This window comes from Canis lupus, chromosome 37, assembly GCF_003254725.2.
Source record: "Canis lupus dingo isolate Sandy chromosome 37, ASM325472v2, whole genome shotgun sequence".
Lineage (NCBI taxonomy): Eukaryota > Metazoa > Chordata > Mammalia > Carnivora > Canidae > Canis > Canis lupus.
Genome location: NC_064279.1, coordinates 5,555,694 through 5,577,828, shown reverse-complemented (window position 1 = coordinate 5,577,828; position 22,135 = coordinate 5,555,694). Strand labels below are relative to the sequence as shown.

General features: G+C 36.4%; 1 long non-coding RNA gene across 1 annotated transcript in view; it reads right to left on the bottom strand.

Moving 5' to 3' along the window:
* Nucleotides 1-12,326: 12,326 nt before the first annotated feature.
* LOC112656733 (uncharacterized) overlaps nt 12,327-22,135 on the bottom strand; it is a 39,974-nt gene continuing 30,165 nt past the window's right edge. The window contains exon 4 of the long non-coding RNA XR_003134624.1: nt 12,327-12,499. This is a non-coding gene — a long non-coding RNA (uncharacterized LOC112656733). The remainder of the gene's footprint in view (nt 12,500-22,135) is intronic.

Here is a 22,135-nt window from a genome sequence, read left to right as displayed (position 1 = left end):
CCCTACTTCATTGAGAGATTTTATCAAGAATGTATGATGTGCTTTGTCCGATGCTTTTTGTGAACCTATTGACAGGATCCTATGGTTCTTATCCTTTTTAAAAATTATTAACATAGGGTATCACATTGATTGATTTGAGAATATTGAACCACACTTGCAGCCCAGAAATAAATCCCACTTGGTGGTGGTGAATAATTCTTTTAATGTACTGTTGGATATGATTTGCTGGTATCTTGTTGAGAATTTTGCATCCATGTTCACCAGGGATGTTGGCCTAAAATTCCCCTTTTTAGTGGGGTCTTTGATTTTGGAATCAAAATAATCTTGGCCTTGCAGAATGAGTTTAGAAGTTTTCCTTCCATTTGTACTTTTTTGGCACAGTTTAAGAAGAATAGGTATGAACTTTTCTCTAAGTGTTTGGGAGAATTCCCCTGGGAAGCTATCTGGCCCTGGACTCTTGTTTGTTGGGAGATTATTGATCACTGATTTAATTTCTTTTCTGGTTATAGAGTTGTTGAAATTTTGTCTTTCTTCCTGTTTCAGTTTTAGTAATTTACATGTTTCTAAGATTTTATCCATTTCTTCCAGATTGTCCAGTTTGTTGGCAAATAATTTTTCATAATATTCTCTTATAATTGTTTGTATTTCTTTGGTGTTGGTTGTTATCTCTCCGCTTTCACTTGTGATTTTGTTTATTTGAGTCCTTCTTCTTTTCATTTTGATAAGTCTGGCTAGGGGTTTATCAATTGTATTAATTCTTTGAAAGAATCATCTCAGTTTCGTTGATCTGTTCTGCCTTTTTGTTTTTTTGATTCTGTATCACTTTTTTCTTCTCTAATCTATATTATTTCCCTTCTTCTGTTGGCTTAGGCTTTATTTACTGTTCTTTTTCTAGCTCCTTTAGATTTAAGGTTAAGTTATGTATTTGAGACTTTTCTTATTTCTTGAGGTAGGCTTGTATTGCTATATGCTTCTGTCTTAGGACCACTTTTGCTGTATCCCTAAGGTTTTAGACTGTTGTGTTTTCATTTTCATTTGCTTCCATGCATTTTTAAAATTTCTTGGCTAACCAATTCATTCTTTAGTAGAATATTCTTTAACCTCCATGTATTTGTGGTCTTTCCATATTTTTTCTTGTGGTTGGCTTCAAGTTTCATAGTGTTGTGTTAAAAAATATGCATCATATGATCTCATTCTGTTTGTATTTGTTGAGCCCTGATTTGTGACCCAGTATGTGATCTATTCTGGAGAACATTCCATGTTCCCTGGGAAAGAATGTGCATTTTGTTTCTTTAAGGGGCAATGTTCTGAATATATCTGTTAAGTCCATCTGGTCCAGTGTGTCATTTAAAGCCTTTGTTTCCTTGTGGATTTTCTACTTAGATGATCTGTCCGTTGCTTTGAGTGGGATGTTAAAGTCCCCTACTATTATTGTATTATTATGAATGAGTTCCTTCATGTTTGTAATTAATTGATTTATATATTTGGTTGCTACCAAGTTGGGGGCATAAGTATTTAAAATTGTTCAGTTTTCTTGTTGGGTATGCCCCTTTATTATAATACAGTACCCTTCTTCATCTTTTGTTATAGTCTTTAAAATCTAGTTTGTATAATATAAGTATGGCTTCTCTAGCTTTCTTTTGACTTCCATTAGCATGATAGATGGTTCTCCATTTCCTCACATTCAGTCTGTGCTATCTCTAAAATATAAAACATTTGGGCATTCAGGGGACACACAGAATGTCAACTCTAAGGTGAGTCTCATGTAGGCAGTCTATAGATGGGTCTTGTTTTTTTAATCCATTCTGACACCCTATGTATTTTGTTGGGGGCATTTAATCATTTATATTCAGAGTGATTATTGATAGATATGAATTTAGCTCCATTGTATCACATGTAAAGTCATTGTTTCTAGAGATTTTCTCTTTTTTTCTTTCTAGTCTTTGTTGCTTTTGTTTTTTCTTTCTCATTCGAAGAGTCCCCTTTAATATTTCTTGCAGGGCTGGTTTAGTGGTCATTAATTACTTTAGTTTTTGTTGGGAAACTCATCTCTCCTTCTATTCTGAATGACAGCTTTGCTGGATAAAGTATTCTTGGCTGCATATTTTTTTACCATTCAGCACATTGAATATATCATGGCACTCCCTCTGGCCTGCCAAGTTTCTGTGATATATCCTATTTTCTTAAAGAGATTCTGGCTTCTTCTATATGCGTCATAATAAAAAGTTTACCATCTACTAGTTACTTCTTTACATTGCAGCCAGGTGTCCTAGAGGAGTGACTAAATACCTGCTCTGCTATCTGTCTCTGGTACTTCCCCTTTTGGCTACCATTTATGAAAGGCAAAAGTTACCATGACTACAGGTCATAGCATCAGATCTCAGCTCCACCACTTAGTAGAGTTGACCTTGAGCCTACTGTATAAGCTCTCTTGTGTTTCAGTGTTCCACTCTAACCTGTCAGAGGATTCCTAAGAGAATTAAATGAGTTAACACTTAGAAAAATGCTTGGCAGATAACAAACACTCAATAATTTTTGCTTTTAATATTCTTCTTATTGAGTAGGTATGGTAACTGGCTTTTTTTTTTTTTTTTTTGGTAACTGGCTTTTAACCTATATAAGAACTCTTTGGGAAGTGGGTTTATAATAATTAAATATAAATGGAAATTCTGGGCAGCCCAGGTGGCTCAGTGCCTATGTCTCTGCCTCTCTCTCTCTGTGTCTCTCATGAGTAAATAAATAAAATAATAAAAAAATAAATGGAAATTCTAGTGTAGCTACATTAAACCACAGATGCAAAGGCATAGCTAGTAAATAAATGGTGGGAGGGAACTCAAATGTTAGTCTAACTCTGAAATCTGCTCTTTTCAACCACTCTACTCTAGGTTTGCATCTGTTTATAAAAATTTCTTCACTATGTACTCTATGCTAATCCTTTTTAACATTAACTAGTGCCATTTATGACACTCTCCCCAACAAGATGTAAGACGTCTGCATCTTCTTTCACTGAATGCCTACAGTGGTGCTGAGCTTAGCATCAGCATTTGCTCATTCCCATCAATATGCCTAAGGCATCAATTCCAGAGAAGTCATTTCACAATGTCATAACATCCTTTATGGATTCCACCTCCATGCCTGCTGGAGTTTATGGCTAATGAGCAAAAGGGGAGAAGAACTGGCTCAACAGTCAGGCTCGGGCTTCTCACTGTGGCTCTTCTTCCAGACGTTCACTGGAGCATCCTGGAAGAGCTTCATTCATTTCTCTGTCCAGTTTATAATAACAGGTAGAAAAAAAGTAGACCAGAGTATGAAACTATGCTTAAGATTTAGTTGAGTAAATATATAATTTGCTCAGAGATCAGTATTTCCAAATTTTGAACTTCAGAACAAATGTACAAGGACTAGAGGTACAACCACTACTGTGCCAGAGACCCCGTATGTGTGCAAGCATCTCTGCATACCTTTCAAGCTGTGGCAAAGTTTCAGTATGTCCCCTTAAATTCTCATGTGGTTGGTGGTCTTGATTGCTGCTGTGGTTTTGGAATTATTACCATACTTAGCCTAGAGTAGGCTCACATCACAGTGAAACTATTTGAGATGACAATGAGGCAGTCACTTTAATGTGATAGTTTTTATTTTCTCTCCTTGTGAAAATTCATCTTTGTACAAACTTTGGATGGTTTCCTTGGTATCTTTTGAATGATTTCCTGTTAGCTAACCCCAAATTTTAAACTCTAGTGAATTAAAAATTATCTAAAGATATCTTCTAAACACCCAAGAAAAGAAAAAAAAAATTAGAAAAATCTTTTCATAAAAATTATGACAAATGTTCTGGCCAGAGAAAATATTTGGACTTTAAATATATGGTAACTAGAAAATAAATCTTTTCTTTCTTTCTTTTTTTTTTCATTTTAATCCATGAACACATTGGAAAATAAAATTAGTTTCAAAGCTTTTGAATTTAAAATTTAAAAGCCTTGCATTTCCTTTACCAAAATTATGAGAAAATTTTGCATTAAGTAATAGTTTTTAAATAGCTGGTAAATAGGAATCTGAATTAAAAGAAAAAAAGTAGAAAAAGATTGATTTCAGTTAAAAAATTCCTGGGACATCACCCTTTTTATTCAGTAATTCTTGTGTAATGAATACTCAGTGATTCTGATACAGGTAGTGTGGTGCTTAATCTTTAAGAAAATTGGATTGAGAGCATATTGTATACTTTAAAGTTACTCAGTGAATATTTGCTTCATTTTATATTAATTGATTACAGTGATATGGACTGTGATCTCATTTATAACAATGGTAATGGTAGATGATAATGAGTCCTTGAACAAATATTTATTGAGCACTTACTATTTTTAAGGCACTGTTATTGATGTTGGGAATACAGCAGTGAAGAAAATGACAAGTCCTTGACCTGAGGGAGTTTACATCCTGTATTGGAGTGACGGAAAATAAAGAAACAAATCAATATATGTCAGAGGCTGACAAGTGTAATGAAGCAAAATAAAGCAAAGTAAAGTAAATGGAAGTGGAGCATTGTTCTACGATGATGAGGGGGAGTCAGAAGGGAAATGTTTGTGGAGTACACTTTATCAGGTTTTTTTTTTTCTCGTTAATCCTCAGAACTTAGAAAGTTAGTGTGTGTTATTTTTATTTTGTAGTTGTCAACACTAAGACCTGTGGAGTTGAAATGATTTGTCCAAGGTCTAAGGGATAAGATGTTCAAGGCAGCATCAATCCTGGTCTTGTTGACTCTGCTCTATCACACTGTTCTCCTTGCTGTCCCGCTGACCCAAGTATCTAATGAATGAATGTTTTTATTAGTACTTTTCAACATACAAAGTGTATTTTTATATACATTGTTGTTTACTATTCATAATAACCCAAATGAAATAGTGGTATAATCAGACTGATTTTTTTTAATTTAAAATTTTTTAATTTTTAAAATTAAAAAGAGATTTTATTTATTTATTTGAGAGAAAGAGAGAGAGAGAGAGATGAGAGAGGAGAGAGCGTGCTTAAGTGGTGGGGTGGGGCAGAGGGAAAGGAAGAAGCAGCCGCCTTGCCGTGGAGCAGGGAGCCTGATGTGGGGCTTGATCCCAGAACCCTGGGATCATGACCTGATCCAAAGGCAGATGCTTTGCAGATCTTAACCGACTGAGCACCAAGGCACCTCTATTAGACTGATTTTAAAGAGGAAAAAACTGAGACTCACAGAGATGAAATGATTTCCCTAAATTAGAAAATTGAATGCCCACAAGTCGTTGACTCCAAAGCCTTTGCCTTTTCTGTAAGCTAAAGGCCAAATTAGAAATGATAGCACTGGGTGTTTAGGAGTGTGATCTCTTGAGCTGAAAAGCTGGCATTTGAATCCTAGTTTCCCCATGTGGTGGTATTGGACTTTGAGATTTAAGGTACTCTAAAACGTCAGTTTTCTTCTTTGTAAAATGGGAGTAATAGTAATGTTTAGTTTATTATAAGGATTAAAAAAAACCAACATATCTAAAGCACTTAGAACAATGCCTGTCACGTGGTTCTATATAAACGTTAGCTGTTAATACAATGTTGGGGAGACAAAAGTAACATATAATTAAAAGTCATATATGCTACTCTGCAAGTGTTAAATGATGTGGTTTTAACAATAACTACAGCAGAAGTTCAGAAGATCTATACACACGTACTTGGCCTTCTAGATCCCAGGACTAGGTTGGAGTTTTCGAAGCCCTCTATGGACACCTCCTTACTCCACTTTTCCTTTTAAATTTTTGGTTAATCTATCATTTAGTCTAACCCCAATCCGCCACCTTTGACAACTGTGATGTTAACTAATTTCCTCTGATTATTTTTGACAAATTATCTTTGGGGAAAATGCTGTTTGCACAGGACAAGCTCTGAGTCAGGTCCATAAAGCTTGTGACTGAGGTCTTCCAGGGAACCACTAGGTGGGTCACATCAGGTCCAGTCTCTGGGAATGGAGCTTTGAGGAGCTCCAACCCATTCTATCCCATCCACTGGTTCCTAGGCTACTGTGTTTTTGTTTTTATTTTTACCATGACTGCATGCTGCTGGTTTTTAAGTCTCCTGCATAGCTAGGCACAGGAAGAAGAGAATAGGGCCAGTCAAAAACTTGCCACAAAACTTGTTCATATATAAATATTTAAAAAATGCTTGGATTGCTGCAAAAAGTTAATTATCAGAGTTTCTGGAAAAGTTGATTCTGACAAATTTTTTCAACGTTCTTGTTGCTTTGACAAAGAAGAGGGTTTTGGGACGTTCTTATGCTATCAGTTTCATTGACATCACTGATGATATTTAATTAAATAATTACAATAATGATTTGGGAGTAAATAGCAGTATTTGGGTAAAATGGGATACCATTGATGGGAGCAGATGTGCCCAGGTTTATGTCCGAGAGAGAGAGAGACAGGTATGGATTTGAACACTCAGCACACCGTGGGCCGACCAGTGTGTTTTTGAGAGGGGCTGGATTGTTTTTGGTTTTGTTTTGTTTCTTTTTTATTTTTATTTTTGTGAGTGGTTAATGAATGTGTCAAGAAAGCTTCTATTGTATATGCTTAGAAAAACTAAAATGTTTTTCTGTGGATCCACTTTCCAAGCACAAAGCTTTTCTGACTTTCTTGAATCATTCTGAAGTTTGAGATCAGTCCAGCATATTCTCATAGGTTTTCAAGGAGTCATAATATTTTGGAACCTGAATGTTGAAAGCAGAGAAGCTGCTGAATGCCAGGCCTGCGTTCAATTTGTAACAGAAACTGAGTCTGGAAAGGTCACGAACACTTTAAAAATACCTGGTAATGCTTTTGTTCTCAAGTCAGTCTTGTGTGACATTCATTGTTGAGTCTCCTTCTTTTCTCTTATTGCACAGACCTGAATATTTCTGGGTGAACCGCAGAGAACACTCAGTCTTCTACTTGTTATCAGTGCTTCCACTGTTACTACCACTTTTGTGAAGTAGAAATCGCATGTTGCATCTCCCGTGTAGTTATAATAGTGACCGCGTTATGGTCAGAGGCTTTATTCAATTCTAAGAAATTGTCTACATTTCAACTTGATTTGAAATATATCATGGAGCACAATGTGAAATACATTTTTGCATGTTATCAACTGTGATCCTGTGCAGTGGCTTGTCATTTAAAGATAGATTTCCCATCCCTCAACTCTACTGACGTCTGTTTTCCATGGCAGAAAATTTACCCACTTCAAGTGTGTAATTCAGTGATCTTGAGTAACTTTACTGAGTGATCCAACTATCACCATAAATGAATTTTAGAATCCTCTACCCAGTAAGATCCCTCGTGTCCATGTACATGTCCCCTTCCCCACCGTCTGCCTCAGGCAAACACTGATCTACTTTTGGTTTTTATAAATTCACCCCTTCTAAGCATTTCATATAAATGTAATAATACAATATATGTCCTTTTATGTTTGACTTCTTTCACTTTGCATAGTGTTTTCAAAGTTCATCCACGATGCATTCAGTTAACTTGACGGACTCTGTATCCATATGACTAATGTGAATTAAAAACTTACTGTCGGCTTTTATTAAGTTAGGAGTTAAGGATTTTGTCATTGGTGAGAGCTGCACTTTTGCAAAACTGCATTATATACTAGCATTGGTGATTTTGTGACAGATGTCTTTGTTTTAAAAGCATAAACACTATTGTTTGTTTTTACTTGATAGGTGGTAATTGTTCAAGCCAGAGTACTATTTCTCATTTCAGGAAACCTCTTCTAGGTTATAAGCTTAGAAGTATTATCGAGGACAACAAGCAGGGCCCTTGTTGATAAAACAGATTGCACCAGAACATTAAATGGGAACAGCTCATTCCTTCTTGTTTCAGCAGGGAGGTAGCCTGTTGAGGTTCCAGCCAACTGTGCTGTGGCCCAGGCCATGGACTGTGAAATTCATGAAGTCATCACCAATCACTAGGGCCAGAGGGAAATGGGGATTTTAGTTTATGTGGTTTAAAAAATAATGTGTGGAGGGTAGAGGCTGACCTGCCTTGCTCTAGAGGGCATCTGGAGAGATCTGATTGCCCTCCTCCCAGTGGTACTGCCATTCATTGTAAGTTGTAAAGTTAAACCTACTTAGACATTTTGGTGTTTGGCAGTACTTTAAAATTTTTAATAGCTCTCAAAAATAAAAAAAAATACATTAAAATGACAATCTAGTAAATTTCTGATTGTCAAGGCCAACTCATGTAGTTGTTTGTCAACTTTTATCAACCAAAAAGGTGTGAGGGTAGGGGGCACACATGTGCAGAATAGTATAACTGACCAATGAAAACCCAAAGGCATGAAACTGAAATTCTCCTGAAAATATTATTCCTTTTTAAAAAACATTATGCCTGAAGACCAAAAGTTAACATGTGAGTCTGCAGAATGTGACTTTTTTTAAGAGAGATTGAGAGAGAGTGGAGGAGGGGCAGAGGGAGAGAGAGGGAATCTTAATCTTAAGCAGGCTTCTCTCCCGGCGTGGAGCCTGATGTGGGGCTGGATCTCACACCCTGAAGTCATGACCTGAGCCAAAATCAACTCATGACCTGAGTCAGACACTTAATTGACTGAGCTACCCAGGCACCCCCAGAATGTGCCTTTAACATCATTCTGGAAGTATGACATTTATTTATGTCAAATGACTAGTCTAAGTTAATTTTACTCCTTTTTGTTTTTTTTTAATTTTACTCCTTTTTGATTCAGTTTTATTGTATACCTATGAAACAATTTTGTTTAATGTGTCAGCTCCTCTAGCAGAACTTTGTAATCGGTTAAATAATGTCAGTTTTATATCTTGACATCAGATACTTGAAAAAAAATTATTTATTTCTGTAATGGTTTGTTATTTTCATCTAATACATAGAAATCAAAGTAAAACTTTGGAAGTTTTTTCTGTCAAAGCTGAAAAACTGACATTATTATGAATACTATCATACATTCAGTAAAAAAAAAATTCAGTATTGTGAGTAAAATCGCTGTTTTCATGTCATATGTACATGTATTTTGGTGGAATACAAGGTCATGGTAAAAATAATGTCATTAAATTAAAATGACTCTAAGATTGCTTGTGGTTCAATATTTTATACAGTAGAAGCTGCAATTCCACAAATAGGTATGATTTGACTTACACAGATTTACAAATATTTTACTATCTATAAACAAGGAACTATACATTTTCTTGTGACATAGTTAAATTTGAATTTTAAAAATGTACTGTAACATGGTGGTATGTATTTTTTCTTTTTGTTGTTCATATCAAATAGAATTTAGGAATGTTTAAACCTTTGGAGAATTTCTTTTTAAATCAAGTTAAACTGGGCAGCCTGGGTGGCTCAGCAGTTTAGTGCCTCCTTGGACCCAGGGCCTGATCCTGGAGACCCAGGATCAAGTCCCACATCAGACTCCCTGCATGGAGCCTGCTTCTCCCTCTGCCTGTCTTCTCTCTCTCTCTCATAAATAAATAACAATCTTAAAAAAATAAAAAAATTAAATCAAACTGTAATGATATAGAAATTTAATCTAAGCAAGTTCTAAATTTTGACTATATTTTTGTCAAAATAAGTTGAAAACTTTAATCAAATGTTAGCATGAAACTTTTAGCAAATTACAATTACTGTAAAACCTTAAGACATAGAACTTTTTCCAGACAGAACTGAACAAATTAACTTATGATCTCAGATGGAGTATAAAGATTTAAATTTGAAATTCTATAATTGCATATTGAAATATCTTGACTTATGAGGAGAATCTTTTGATGCAGCTTCTATTTTTAATTAGATAAATTTATATTTTATGCCAGAATGGAATGAAACTGAGAACTATGATTTTGTAGCATCCAATCAAAGCATTAAAAAAAATCATGAAAGGAGGTGACTTATTCAGTGTTATTTATTTGGCAAAAATATTTGTTAAAGAAAAGCACTTTGAGTGGAGTACCTGTGAAAATATTGAGGTTGAAATACTGATGTATTTTAGTATAAAATCATTGACAATAATCCTAGTTAGCAGAAATTGTTGAGTTTTTCAAGCATCTCAGCACCTATATAGAGTTTTTATTTTAGAATACTGTAGTCTGCAAGAAGTATCCATTGAAGATGTCAATAATTCAAAAATATTGAAGAAAAGTGCAGGCAGTTTTATGAAAACAATGAAAAAAAGATTAAGATTATATAGGAAAATAAATTCTTTAGAAAAATACCAAGACATAGTATTAGAGAGAAATGTTATTTAATATACTGATTAAAATGAGAATAATTTAAACCTGAAGATTTTATTTGTTAATATTCAGATATTCAATATGAGTGTCTAAAGTTTTGTTCAGTGCACACGGTTGTGTTATTTTTATTTTCAAAAACAGTATTTGGATAGTACAATTTAAGGGGCTATTAAAAGTGATAGTCTAATTACTGTAGGTAATTTGTTGGTCAATAATACTTTAAAAACTCAGGTAATTTTATCTATTTTTAGTGTCCCATTTCCCTGAAAGGAGTTCCAGTGAGCATGATTAGTTCTATGACCACTCCGTGTACAGGGATACGATAGCTCTTTAAGCTACATCTTGAAATTCACTCTAAACGAGTACTCAGCATCCAAGTGACTCCTACCAATTCTTTGCCTGACGTGGTGCATTTTGCTTGCTTCCCATCCTTTCCCTTCCTATCTCCATTTTTGAGTTTTGAGTCTTAGTTCTCATTTCTACTATCTCCCTTGACTCAATGGCTAGGTAGAAATAGTCATATAATTTCTTTGTTTGATCTTGGAAAATGTTCTTGACAATTCCTCTCTTGGAAGTCCCATTGTCTTGGCCTGGTGTTTAAGAATTTTTTCTGCTGGGGTGATTGGGTGGCTCAGTCAGTTAAGTGTCCAACTATTGATTTTGGCTCAGGTTGTGATCTCAGGATGGTTAGGTGCCCTGGAGCCCCGGAGACCAGCTCCCCACTCAGCAGGGAGTCTGCTTAAGATTCTCTTTATCTCTCCACTTGTGTGCACACACATGCTCTCTGCTCTCTTTCTCTCTCCAAAATAAATATATAAATCTTTAAAGATTTTTTTTTTTAATTTGAGAGAGAGAGAGAGAGAAAGTGACCAAGGGATCATGAGTTGGGGAGGGGTAAAGGAAGAAGGAGAAGCAGAATTCCTGCAGGGTATCAGGACCCTGGGACTTGACCTGAGCTGCAGGCAAACGGTTAACCGACTGAACCACCTAGGCGTCCTATAAAATAAATAAATAAATCTTAAAAAAACAAAACAAAACAATTTTTTCTGCTTGTAACTTGGCTTTCATCTCTTTTAAGTTCTGTATTGAGCAATGTTGTAAGTCACCAATCTTTAATTTTTATCATGATCACTTCTATTTATCTTTTTATCTAAGTATATTTTATTTAAGTATAGTTGACACAAAATGTTGCATTAGTTTCAGGTGTACAACATAGTGATTCGACAAGTCTGTATTTTACATCATTATCACTTTTTAAATTTGTTTTATTTTTCCCTCCAAGATAATGTATTAAGTATTTAAAAGACTCCTCACTAAGTGGCAAAGTTTAATTCACTTATTATTTTATACTCCCAACTATCTAAAACAGGTAACATAATATTCGGATCAATACTTACTAGTGGGACTGTTAGTTAATAATAATATTAACTGTTATAAGTCATGAAACTTTTCTTATTTTTTTGACCATCCTAATTCTAGGACAAACTCTTTATATAGGCAACTATTTGTTGGATTCAGCAAAGCCATAATTGTATCAGGAAATTTAATTAAGTTGAGTTTGTCATCCTTCTATAATACCAGGGAGGTTTCTAGCTATTAGAATATTCTACTAAAAATGTTGTCAGCTGCAATTATGATAAGATTCACCCATGGAAATTAATTTATGATTATCCCACAATTAATAACCTTATCAGTAAAAATTATGCCTTCCGGGTTGATAATATTCAGCCACTAGTTTTGTAAAGAAAGCGAAGTTAGTTATAGTGGTAAAAAAATTTAAAGTATGTTCTTAGTGTTTTTTTTAATCCTTATAAATAGGATATAAATACCTTCTAGAAAAGGTAACAGCTTTTCTATAATCCATATAATGTAGAATACTGCTAATAGCACCGCATCACAGGAGATGACTAATAACAGTTTTTCACTCAACAAATTGATTAAGGTAAACATTTTGCACTGCTTGGGTTACCTATACTTTTATATGCTTTCATATACAAGTTATACTTGGGTTAGGATACTTCACATGCTTTAGGTTATAGAGTTATAACCTAAGATAGCTGACAAGTATACTAACGTAACTTACCAAAATGTCAGGTTGTGTAAATGTGACTTGGTATACTTGTACTATGGTTGTATCAACTCACTCTGTGGGCCTTGCCCTCGGGGAGGCAGTTATATGTCAATTTGGGTTGTGGAATTTTTATACCGGTAGTATTGATGATGAATTATTCTCTCTTCTGGCTGTGTGCTCACACATCAAATCTGCCAGGGAAGGTTGGAATTAATTGTTATCATTGCTATGTTTTTTAAAGACTTAAAACATTTTTAAAAATATTTAAATTTTTAAAAGTTTTACAAGATTTATTTATTTAAGAGAGAAAGAGAGCAAGCAGGGGGAGGGGCAGAGGGAGAAGGACACAAGCCGACTCCAAGAGAAGCAGACTCCATGCTGGACCACCAAGCTGACGTGGGGTGGATCCTGAGGTCATGACCTGAGCCAAAATCAAGAGTTGGACTCTTAAGCCACTAAACTATCCAGGTGTCCCTGGTTTTTCATTGCTTTGAGCATAGGTTTGTCCCTTGGCTGAGGCCCTTGAATGCTACATTTGAAACTAACCTTACAATTACAGTGTTAGCAAATGGCATTGTACTATACAGTATGTATTATACAAACTCAACAACAACAACAAAAGTTTTAAACTTGCTTATCTAAAAGTACTAGAGAATAGAATCATTTTAGGTATTTTACTCACTAAATAACATTTTTGTGCTGGCTAATAACTCTTACTGCATTTGGATCCTTATATAAAATTCAACAATAAGCCAAGATGTCCCAGATGTCCAAGAGGGTACAAACCTATTCATTAGATATTGCACATATTTTGGGCTTGTCCAGACAGAAACTTCTTTAAGGGATACTTTATAAACATTTGTTATGTCATTTCTTTTTTTCTTTTTGTTATGTCATTTCTAATTGTCATTACTGCCACGGAAATTATTAATAGGGTCTTAAGAGCTTTTGAACAGCCATTATTTTTCAGGTTCATATATCAGATAATTCTCCATCAAAAGAGCTTGAATAACTTGAATAAATACAATGGAATTTTGTAGATTGACACTCAAAACCAATATGGTGGTGCAGACTCTACAATCTGATGACTTGCTTATCCTTTGTGTGCTCATTTTGTTGCCTCACGCCAAAGGAGCACCAAGAAGAGGGACTAGAAAAATAATAATTTTGTTTTATTTATAGTAGCACCTTCCTAGGAGATATAAAAGCTGGATGTTAGGGTTTTATCACAGTTGATTCCAATCAACTAGAGCTGATAAATGGTCACAAAATTTGAGTGTTTCCAGTATATCAGATCCTTATTGAACCTAAGTGAGGACACTTTGCTAATGAATGAACAATGGGTTTTCTTTCAGTAAAGTTTCTGTTTTTTTTTTTTTTTATAAAATATTAACATGCCATAAAATTGCACGCATGTGTGTGTATATGTGTGTGTGTAGTCCTGTGAGTTTTAACTCTTGTATAGATCTGTGCAGTCACCACCATAATCAGGACACAGAACAATTCCATCATACTCCAAACTTTCTCCTGCTCCCCACCCTTTGCAGGGGTATTTGATTGAAACTCTTGGTGACTCCCCATCTATTCTGTTTTTTTTTTTCCCTAAGATATCATATATATGGAATCATAGGATGTGGAGCCTTTAAAGCTAGTTTTTTCCCCCCACTTAGCATAATTGTTTGAGATTTATCCATGTTAATGCACTTGTCATAATTTCTTTCTTTAGCTGATGAACTGTGGTCCATAGTATAACTCAGTTTATTATCCATTCACTTATTGAAGGATATTTGTTTTTTCCCTTCAATTTTTCGAGATTATGAATAAAGCTGCTATGAATATTTATGTACAAGGTTTTTTATGAAGTAAATTTTCATTTCTCTAGAATAAATACCTAGGAGCACATTTGTTGGGCCATATGAAAGGTATATGCTTAATTTTTAAAGAAACTGTCAAATTTTCCCAAAATGCCTGTACTATTTTGCATTCTAATTAACAATGTAAAAGAGAGAGCTTCTGGTTAGCTCAGTTGGTTAAGCATTTACCTTCGGCTCAGGTCATGATCTCAGGGTCCTGGGATTGAGCCCCGAGTTGGGTTCCCTGCTCAGCAGAGTCTGCTTCTCCCTCCACCCCTCCCTTCTGCTTGTGATTTCTCTCTCATGGTGTCTCTCTCTCTCTCTCAAATAAATAAAATCTTAAAAAATAAACCAACAACAATGTAAAAGAGTTTTAGTTGTTTTGCATCCTGTCAGCATTTGATATTATTTTTTTTGGATTTTAGTTAGCCTAATATTTTGCAGTAATATTTCATTATAGTTTTAATTTGCATTCCTAAAGCCTAATGACATTGATTGATTGTGTCAAAATTGCTCAGATATTTTAACTAATTAGAAACATGGATTGTTAGCACTGAGTTTTAAAAGTCTTAAAAAATATATAAATTTTGGATACAAGTCCTTTGGGGAATTGGAATTTAACAAACTATGTACAGACAATATATATTTATTTGATTTTATCCAGAAGACTAATTTTCAGTTCTTTTTTTTTTTTAGGACTTTATTTATTAATTCATGAGAGACACAGAGAGAGGGAGGCAGAGACATAGACAGAGAGAGAAGCAGGCTCCATGCAGGGACCAGGATGTGGGACTCAATCCTGGGACTTCAGGATCATGCCCTGAGCCGAAGGCAGGCACTTAACGCCTCAGTCACCCAGGAGTCCCTAATTTTCACTTCTTAACTACAATAAACATCAAAGATGCCTCCTTTTTGGCAGTTAAACCCTTGACTTTTCTTCCTTCAATCAACTACTCAATAGATCTCTTCCCTGGCCCATGTTCCCTTGTCTGGTGAGTCAATAGATTTGGATTTAATAACAAAAATCTGGTCGTCTTTTAAAATTATTTGACAGTATAAATCCAGTCGGATATCTCCCAACCAGGATGCCCTGGGGATGTTAATTAACTTTACAGAGAGTCTTAATTTACCTTACTATAAAATAAGGACGTATCTTAGAATCTTTGTGAAAATTAAGATAATAGGTATTAAGTGCTCAGTTAGAGCCTGGTACATATTGGAAATTCAATAAATAGCTCTCTCTGCTCTAGCAATAATATTAGTTTGGGATGCTTTCATATACTTTAATCATATAATTTTTAATTGCAAGTTAATGAATGCATAGGGAACAAAGTTTAGAGAAATAATTAATGTGACAGAAAAATAAGATTCTCAATAATGGGGATTTGTCTGATTTCTTATATTCTCTGCTAGACATTGTGGTGTTCTGTAACTAGCTGTTTAGGAAGTAGGAAAATTGGCTTGTCAATCTTATTATGGACAATTGCATAATTTACTTCCTTAGTAAACTCAATTACAGCTACAGCGATGGATGGGAAGAGGCCAAAAAAAGTGATTAGAGCTCATAAAAGCATTAGCAGTCCAATAATTGTATAATGAAGAGCAAGCAAGTGCTTCCACAATCATGGAAGGAATGTAAGGTGCTTAGTTAAATAGTTGTTTGATATTAATCAAACACTATTTTTCTGACAGTAAATTGTTAGTTGTGATTTTATTTATTCAGAGTAACTGGATTCTCTTAGATTTTCCTAATATAAATGCAAACACTTTAAGGAATGTGTTGTTTGTCCTTAAAAGTTATTAATATTATTTTTAAAGGTTTTATTTCTTCATTTGAGAGAGAGAGAGAAAGCATGAGCAGGGGGGAGGGGCAGAAGGAGAAGCAGACTCCCCACTGAGCAGGGAGCCTGAAGCTGGGGCCATCTCAAGACCCCAGGATCATGACCTGAGCTGAAGGCTTAACCGACTGAGCCAACCAGGCACAGCTAAAAGTTATTTTTTCAAGTACCCAAGCCTATTGTTTAGGTATTGAAAAGAGGGGTAAACTTTAGAAAAATAGTTAATCCATGCAAAATAAAAAGCTAGACCAATCTTAATAGTCAAAATTCCAAGGGCCATTTGAGAGGAAAAGAGAGAGATAGAGACAGAGATAGAAATTTGTGTGTGTGTATGTGTGTGTGTGTGTGGGGTGGGGGTGGGCATGAGGGAAAGAAGAGAGAGCAAGAAGGAGAGAGAGGGAAGGGGGTAGAGGGAGAGCAAAAGTGTTGTTGTTTGGCTACACATTGGCCTCACATACAGAAAGATCTTTGTAATCTTGTAATATCCAAGATCTGGATATTGATACTTGGCTTCCACTCCCGGTCATTTTTATTTAATTGGTAAGGGGTTTGATCCAGACATTGGGAATTTAAAAACTACCATAGGTGATTCACATGTGTGACAAAATTTGAGAATAACTAGATTAGATATAAATGGAAAAAAATAGTCTGGTTAAAGGTCACTTTTGTCTGACAGCTATATGGGATGGAAATAGTGTCCCATAACAAGTCTTTAAATTAAATCTTATCAGAAATTTACTCAAGCATTCTGGCAGAAATGTTAATTTCTTTCCCCAAGGAAGAAAACTTTGGCTTCCATATCTTGTTGGAGATAGCAAGAATCAAGAGACCCGATTTCTTGATTTCTGGCTCTTACTGCCTCATTCACTAGCTGTGTTTTTGGGAGCTTTTTCATTAGCCTTTGACTTATGTATCAGTAAGTGATGGTATGGAGCTAGTTAAATTTTATAATATTTCCTAACTCTAAATTTCTATAATTTTATGAATTGACAAAAATGATAATGAGTACCATTAAATGAGGAAGATTACAAGTAGAAAAGGCATAAGTTAGTAAATCTCATTAAACATATACCTTTAATACGTGTAACCTGAATAACCTGAGCCACCTTGGTGTTGGCAGCAGCATGGAGTTGTGTTTAACACGCACAGATACATACACTCACACATGTACAGACACACACATCAGCACACACACTCAGAGAGAACTTCAACTCCAAAACTCTTTTTTCTTTTGAATATAATTGACACATAATATTACTTTAGTTTTAGATGTACAACTTCGCGATTTGACAAGTTTATACATTATGCCAGGTTCACCACAGCGAGCTCCCATTTGTTCCCTTACATCACTATACAAGGTCATTGACTATGTCCCTTATGTTGTGCCTTTTGTTCCCATGACTTACTCACTTCGTAATGGAAGTCTGTATTTCCCACTCCCTTTGGCCCATTTTGACCACCCCCTAGGCCTCTCCCTGGTGGGCAACTGTAATTTGTTCTCTGTATTTATGGGTGTCCCCAGATATCATTTTGAATTAGTGTTTTTATTTTCTTTGGGTAAATACCCAATAGTAGAATTATTTGATCATATAGTATTTCTATTTAAAAAATCAATTAATTATTAATTGATTATTTAAAAAAATTGTATTGGGACTCCTGGGTGGCTTAGCGGTTGAGTGTCTGCCTTTGGCTCAGATCATGATCCCAGGGTCTGGGGACTGAATCCCACATTGGGCTCCCTGCGGGGAGCCTACTTCTCCTTCTACCTGTGTCTACCTGTGTCTCTGCCTCTCTCTCTCTGTGTGTCTCATGAATAAATAAATAAGATCTTAAAACAGATTTTTATTTATTTGAGAAAGAGAAAGAGCATGTGTATAAGTGGAGGGAAGAGCACAAAAAGGGAGAGCGAGAGCGAGAGGAGAGACTCTCCAGCAGACTCCACACTGAATGTGGAGCCTGATATGGGGCTGAATCTCATGACCCTGAGATCATGACCTGAACTGAAACCAAGGGTTGGTCTCTTGACTGACTGAGCCACCCATGCACCCCTATTTTTATTTTTTAAAGTAAACCCTATGCCCAACATGGGGCTTGAACTCATGCCCCTGAGATCAAGACTCACATGCTCTACCAATTGAACCAGTCAGGTGCCCCTCTATTTTTATTTTTTGAGGAAACTCCATACAATTTTCCACAGTGGCTGCACCAGTTTGCACTCCCACCATCTGTGTACAAAGTTTCCTTTTTCGCCACGTCCTCCCCTACAATTGTTTTTTCTTGTCATTTTGATTTTAGCCATTCTAACTGGTGCAAGGTGCCGACTCCAGAACTGAGAGAACAAGGCTAGTGATAAAATTGTTTTTGTCAATATACATACAAATGCTCTGAAAATAATCTTTAATCATTTCTTCTACATCATTAAATAGCTGTTTCCACTAATGGAAACTAACTGTTCCATTGTCTTTTCTAGGTATTTATCCCACACATCTGTGCGCTCCTTAGAATTCATCAGCCATCAGGACCTCTTTCTCCTAGAACTGGTTCAGTAGGGCTTTGCCTATCAAATATTCTTGTACTAAATCTGGGTTCTAGAGAACTTGCAACTGTTTATAGGGGGTCCCAGAAGTCAATCAGAATTTCATTCCCTCCTCATCCACAAGGGTGTGTTTATTGCAGAAGAAGAATCAGGGTGTTCATTGAATACTGGCTGCAGCAGGCCATGAGTTGGTCTTCCTTGCCAGAGTCAAAACTGACACACCTGCTTCTATCCGTCCAAAGTTCTGGACAGTCCTGGGCTGTTAGGGATTTTATTCCACAGTGTGAAACATCCTAAAAATTCAGAAAGTTACTGCTTAGCTGGTGGGTTAATCCTAAGGTAAGTCTTGCCATACTGGAAGCAGATTAAGAGAAACAGGTTCTCCTAGGACCTCAGTCCTGGGCTGGCTTTCAGAGGCTTCCTTACGTGCATCCAAAGGACTCACTTTTTCCCAGTCACCAGAATTGGGATGGTTGGGAATCTATTCTCAAGAGACTGAATCATACCTACTTGCCTTTGGTTCTCTCGGTTCCCCCTGGCAACTCTGTTATGAAATCAGAATTTGACTGTGCTTCCTGAGGACTGCCATAGTGGCTACGTGTCTTTCTTCTCTTTCTTTCTTTCTTCTTTCTTTCTTTCTTTCTTTCTTTCTTTCTTTCTTTCTTTCTTTCTTTCTTTCTTTCTTTCTTTTTCTTCTTCTTCTTCTTCTTCTTCTTCTTCTTCTTTTCTTTCTTTCTTTCTTTCTTTCTTTCTTTCTTTCTTTCTTTCTTTCTTTCTTTCTTTCTTTCTTTCTTTCTTTTTTCTTCTTCTCTAAGTAGCTTTATTAATGGTGATAATTCAAGTCTAGGCAAATCTTGCCTGTGTAGTCCTTTGGCTCTGATCTAATTCAGCTGCTTCTGGTTCTCCCAATTGTGCCGCACCACGGTTGTGCTAGTGGCTTCACTTTCTGATCTCCTTACTATCAAGTAGCCCCGTTTGTTTGTGTCTGAGGAGATTAGCATTGATACAGCATATACGCAAAAGAACATTAATTTTTGACATGTTTAATTGGATTTTTAAATCCACATTAAAACCACAGTCCCCCAAAGTTACGCTTTGTAAAAAAAAAAAAAAAAAAAAAAGAAACAGTTTTATAAATTCTTTAGGCGTCCATGAATATGTTAAGATGTAGGTCTGGTGGTTTGGATATCAAGGTTTCTTTTTTTTTTTTAAGATTTTATTTATTTATTCATGAGAGTCACAGAGAAAGAGAGAGAGGCAGAGACACAGGCAGAGGGAGAAGCAGGCTCCATGCAGGGAGCCCGATGTGGGACTCGATCCTGAGACTCCAGGATCACGCCCTGAACCGAAGGCAGAACTGAAGGTGGAGCTGAAGGCTCAACCACTGAGACACCCAGGTGTCCCAAATATCAAGGTTTCTCTAAGCCAGGAGCAAAGGCAATTTTCTGCTTTTTAGGAAGGAAGGATAGTCTTATTAAAACTTGATGGAATGAAAAAAGGGAAGAGGAGTGAGAGTTAGACTTGAGAAGTGTTTGGAGTGTGGCTATGGAGGAAGAGGAAACAGCTCCTGCTTCCTGAACGCTGGGGGCTGTGTCCAGCAGTGTGGGAGAACTGGCATAGCCCTGGTGGAGGGAGGTAAGGAGGTAGTTAACCTAAGTCAGGGCTCCCATCTCCCATGGCCTTTTGTGGTGGGTTGGGATCTTGAATCTCTGTTATCCTGGTGGGTGATAGGGGAGGGATGGAATGTAGAGGTGCTCAAAGAGCTTGTGGGGCTGGTGTGGTCCAGGGTGGGTGTGAAGCTATGGTCATTTTATGAATAGAGGTAGATGGCTGGGGCTGTGAATCTCGGTCTGGAACAGACGGCGAGCCACACCCAGAGTAAAGCAGACCTGGGCAGAAGCTCCGCAGTAGGAACTGATGGTGGGCCAGAGAAGGCATTAGACCTGCTTCCGACGACTTGAAGATCCCCCCTGCACCACCGTGAAATCAAGAGAGCTCTACCACAAAGCTAAATGCCATATTGGTAGAAGCAGGGGCAAAGGAGAGGATCTCTGAAAGTGTTTACCTGAAAGGTGAATTATACCCCCCAAATTTAAAAATCTATGAACACGAAATCTTGTTTATTGATACGATGTTTCCCCCAAACTTATATCCTGCCAGCTTCTCCAATATTCAATGGGAGCTTGTAAAAATATGAAATCAGTTCTGGGAAGTGAAGAGCTGAATTTTCTTTGCATGTTTTAAGTTATGTGTACATTTTTATGCCTCCTACATATGGATTCTAGTAATGCTCCACTTTGCTGTATGCTCTTTCAGGGCAGCTTGACAGGTTTTCAGAAACTTTGGTCTGTGGGTCCATGCCTAACTCCTAATTTTAGAGCTTAAAGCTTTCACTTCCACCAGGAATTTCTTAGTGATAAGAGCCTGTCATCTTTGTAGTGTTTTGGGGGCATAGGTCAACTATTCATCTCAGTGAAGATTTGTCTACTAAATATTGCTTGCTCTCAGGTGAGAGAGAGGCAATAAATAAGAACAAAAAGTAAAATAGTCCCAGGGCTCAAGATGGAATGTGATGTGAGGCCAGTGTTTCAGACCCTGGCATCGTGGTTGGTGCCTGGAAGGAAGCAGGCTTTCCCCAGAGCTCCAGATACCCCCTGGCAGCAACTTGGCTTCCAGGTGACCCATTCTTTCGCAGAGCAATGGAGCAAGGGCTCTGAGCAGTTCCATGCTTCTCTGCTACTCCCTTCCTCTTTTTTTTTTTTTCTCAGAAAGGATTAAATAAGAAATTGGATGTCTTTACAGACTGACTTCCCAGCCCGGAATGTCACGTGGAGATTTCTTTGACTTCCTCAAATTTAGTGAACTCACATTGTGCATTGTAACCACATAAATCAGCAGCTCTGCAGCCCTGCTCACAAGCACGGCAAAGGCCCAGATCGGGGATCTGCTCAAAAGCAAATAATCCTTTCTGCTTGGAAGGCAAGAAGGGCAAAGACAGGCGTGTGACTAGTTATTTTAATGTTTGCTTTTATAATTTCAAAGTGGATCTTTTTCAGTTTCTGTGTAGTCAACCACTTTCTCCTGTCAAGACAAACAGCGTCGTACCCCTCCTATATTTATATATCTATGTGCTTAATATACACATATATGAGATCCATATACATCTATGTGAGGGTATATTCAGTTAATTTCCTCAAGAAACTTGGAATGAGGTCAGGTGTATGAATCAATAAGAATGCAAAATTAAAAGCCTAATAATTTTAAGTGGATAAGAGATGTCCTAATTCGGATGAAAGTAAATCTACCAACGCGAGGATTGGCTATAATTTTGCCTATAATTGCCTATCGCTTTTCTTTAGAGCCTCTTCTTTTTCCCATGTGGACACTTCTCCATGTAACTCCCCCAATGTTCTAATGCTATAAATAGCTGGAATTCTTTAAAGGGAACATGTATAATTTTGGCTATAATTAGACCCTGTATTTTAAGATATTTATTAGAAAACTTTACCTAAATTATGTATATATTTATTTATGTATACAAAAATTTATGTATACATTATATATGTAAATATTTTGTCAGAGTTGGATTTAGTCTAATTT